Here is a 4159-nt window from a genome sequence, read left to right as displayed (position 1 = left end):
CTTTCAGCAGAGGAAATGAGAGGTGGGGAGGGAATCAGTAACAGCTTCTTGGAGAAGGCAGCATTTGAATTGAGCATTTAAGGTGGGACAGGATTTTGGCAGTGGAGATGTACAGGAAATGTGTTCTGGAAGGAGAGAGAGGCAGTGTGTGCAAATACATTTAAATAAAGTCAAAGTATTTTCTGATTAGAAAGCTAGAAAGGATTGGGAAGGTGGGTTAGGTCAAGATGGGGATTGTACTGAATGCTGAGTTTATGACGTGTCATGTGAATTTCTATTCCAAGGAGGAAGAAACTTGAGGATACCTGAATTAGGCTCACCAGCTGGGAGAGCTGTGTGAAAGGCTTGCCAAGCCGAATGTGAATTCAGGAAAATAACACTAGGACAGCTTGCTGCTGCCTGGTGATCCATTCTTTATAAGATGCTGCCTAATAGCACCTTGTTCTTGGGTCGGGTCCAACCATCTAGGGGCAATGCCAACTTTGCTGAATCTTGCAATTCTCAGCTTCAAGCCCTCAGCAGAGTATTTATGTGTATGTTTCCAACTTCCCAGAAATAATTCTTCCTTTGAAATCTGTAATCATGTTTGAAGCTTTAGGAAGCAAAGAGAGACAAAAGAGAAAGGCGAAGACCAAGAGCATAGATGATTTTCATCCCACGGAAGAGTGGCTTTTTAACATTCCCAGATTTTCCAGTCTAGTATCTGTGTGAATTCTGTTAGGCAGAACAATTCTATTTCTAAATATTTCTGTCTGAGTCCACTCATCCAGGGCCCTCCAGGCTGATATAGGTGTGCTATCTTAATGCTTCTATAATGTTCCATTCCTATCAGAGAGGAGCTTTAAATTATTGATTATTTAGGCACTGAAATAAGGAATAATGGCCTTAGATTAGTGGTTCCCAACTGGGGGCAGTTGTGCCCCACAGGGATATTTGGCAGTATATAAAGGCAATTTGGGTTGTTAAGAGGTGGGGGAGTTGGGTTGCTACTGGCATCTGTAGCAACTAAACATCCTGCAGTGCACAATACAGTGCTTCCCCCAACTAACAAAGATTTATTTTGTCAAAAATATCACTAATGTCCAGGTTGAGAAATTCTGCCTTAGAAAGGAGGTGTTTAGGAAAAGAGCAGTGAACAATATTAGGTTTAGGGTAATGGACATTGACTATTAAATGGATTGACATGTTTTCTTCCTGAGTTTTGAGAGGAGTTCTGGAAATTCTCCTAAATTACTTATCATAAGGACTTATTTCCAATTTCTTGTGCGTATATTCTGCTCTGGAGATTGCCAGAACAGTATCTCTTGCAGCTGGGAGTATTATCTCATACTCTAATCAGTACCAGTAACACATATATTGGAAGAATCTCCATGGAATGGAAAGGTGTTGCTTGGGATGGCTGTTTACTCCTCCTGAAGCAGTTGAAAGCTGATTTCCTAAGAAGGGAAGGTAAAACAAAATTCCCTAGCTGTAAAGGAGGGAAGAGTCTGCCTCTGGGACTATCTCAAAGGTCTGGTCTACTGCTGCCTTAGAGATCAAATGATATGATCAATTTATCTTTCAACCTCAAGTCACCTGTCCTTAACGTGTATGTGAAATCTGTCTCTCCCATGACATTGGGACTTTGTGGGGCCAGGTATTAAAAAATGTTTTGGTGGTAGGAGGTATCAGATCAAGGAATGGCAATGTTTAAACAGAAGCTAGGTGACCATAAATATGTCTGGATGCTGTAGAATGAATGCCTCTATTGATTTCTTAGGCATCTTCCTACCTGAATCTTTCAGAATAATATGTGGAATGCCAAAAAATTTCAGATTGACTTTCGAAATGAGGTGAGGGGAAGGTGAGTGCAAATGGTTTCTTAAAAGTTTTATTTCTTTTGACACATATTCTGTTTTACCATCTGTAAGGCAGGGTGGGCGGTTCCAATGCACATTTTATGAATTTGAACTTAAAATGACTCTGGTTTAAAAATAATAATGGTAATGTGTTAAAAGGGTGACAGGAACTCCAGTGGCAAAGTTAAAAGTCTGAACATTGACAGGATAATTAATATAAACAGCAGTTACCATAGCCAATCCACATTTGAGATTTTATTTGGTACAACTTGGCTAAATACGCACTAAGTGTGTTAAAACTAAAGTTGGTATACACTGTAGTGAATGCTGGTGTTACTAACAGGCCAGGAACATGTTGAAAAGCACTCGAGGGGTGGAAGTGAAAACCATAGCCTCAGCCTCTGAGGTGTTCTTTCCAGGGAGACTCAGTCACCCTCCAGCACATACAGAAACTTGCTGGGTTTTATTTATGCTGGAATCTTTCTATATTAAAAAGCAATATAATCACTGAAATACCACTACTGTTCAAGTTAATTTACTTTCTAATGGTTTATTTGCATAGTGGAATTTGCCTTTTATTTCACAGCAAACGTTATGACTCCACCTGCCCTATTTTAGATGAAACACAAAAACAAGAGAGAAATAGAAACAGTTAAAGAAAATAATGAATATAAGAAACTTCTCGTCCACCCATCCTCACTTAACAATACCGAACCCAGCAGTCTGGAGAGCATGAAAGACCCCGAAGCTTTCCACCCTCATGACTAGTGCACTGACTTTCTGTTTCGATCTTCTCTCTTCCTTTGTCTTTACAGTGCTTGCAGTTCAATAAAGGTAATTTCCACAGGTGATATTGAGCCCTACAAAGTTCATCGTGAGGGTATATTCATTTTGGGAAGTGTAGAAGACAAGTGAGACATAGAATGTCTTATCAACCTTCAACATCACTCCTGCTTATCTGACTGTTATTGACCTCAGACAGATGGGGGTGCTAATTGCAGATCACAACCTAATGTAACAAAGCACTGCTTTCTGACCTCCTTCTGTGATCAAGAGCATGAAACTTGGTGATATACTTTCCTTTTTCATTGAAGCACATGCATTTTCTTTGGGGGCTTCAAGGTTCAAATCCTAGGGTGACAGCTGCCATTTTAAAGGTGACTCATTACAGTCATTTAGAGAGTCCCCTAACAGATGGATAGGACTTTGTTTCCCAGGAAACACTGACAGGTTACAAGTTGTAACAGTTTTTAATAATTTCAACCAACTTATACACATCTGTCAATCACCCTATTTGGTAAAGTTAATAATGCAGTAATCTGAGGGTGACAAAGTGATGGGTTTTTAGAAACAATTTATTCCATAACATTTTTACATAAAGAAAAGAAAATGTAGGTCAGATAAATTTGAAAGTTTATTTTTTACCCATAGGAAAAGACTCCTTTTATTTTCAATAATAAATTTCATATTTAGGTTACTATTCAGAAGAATTCATAGATGCTTCATATAAAAAGCATTAGGGACAAAACTATGAAAATATAAAGAAAAATATTAAGCACAGTTAAGAAGTCATTTTTCTCTTTGAAAACTTTTATAATTACATAATAAAGTTTCCTAAATAAATTAAATTGCAAGTATTTCCATTTACAAAGTCACAGAGAGGAAGTATAGTGGTTAAAAGTCATAGACTCTTACCTCAGAGCTATAACTCTCACCTACCACCCTCTAGCAATGTGGCCTTATGTCATGAGTGGGCAAACTATGGTCTTTGGATCAAATCCAACCCCCAGCTTATTTTTGTAAATAAATATTTATTGGAAGCCAGCCACGCTATAATTTATATGTCTATGGCTGTTTTCTAGTACAACAGTAGAGTTGAGTAGTTGGGACAAAACTGTATGTTTTGTACACAAAGTAAAACAAAATATTTACTATCTGGCTCTTTACAGAGGAAATTTGTGTTGTATAACTACTATATACTTCAGTTTTTCCATCTGTAAAATGTGTGCAAGAGTAACTTCTAAAGTAATTGTAAGGAATAAATGAAATAAGACATAAAAAGCTTAGAAGCATTTTGGACACATAGAAAACTCTCAATGAATGCTATCCATTATTGCAAATGGACTCATCTGAAGCAATACAAATCTATCTACACAAAACCACAATACATCATTTCAAAATCTTGTTGAAGGTCATTGTCAGACAGAAAATTCTAAGCACAACAAAGCACAACAAAACAATGATAACAAAACAGTTCAAAGGTTTACTCAGTTTATTGTAGTTTCCCAGTCATCACCAACAACTGTTCCTTGCACATTAAT

Source organism: Aethalodelphis obliquidens, unplaced genomic scaffold, assembly GCF_003676395.1.
Source record: "Aethalodelphis obliquidens isolate GAN/ISIS:26980383/991018 unplaced genomic scaffold, ASM367639v1 scaffold16, whole genome shotgun sequence".
Lineage (NCBI taxonomy): Eukaryota > Metazoa > Chordata > Mammalia > Artiodactyla > Delphinidae > Aethalodelphis > Aethalodelphis obliquidens.
Note: the sequence above shows the minus strand (reverse complement) of the source record.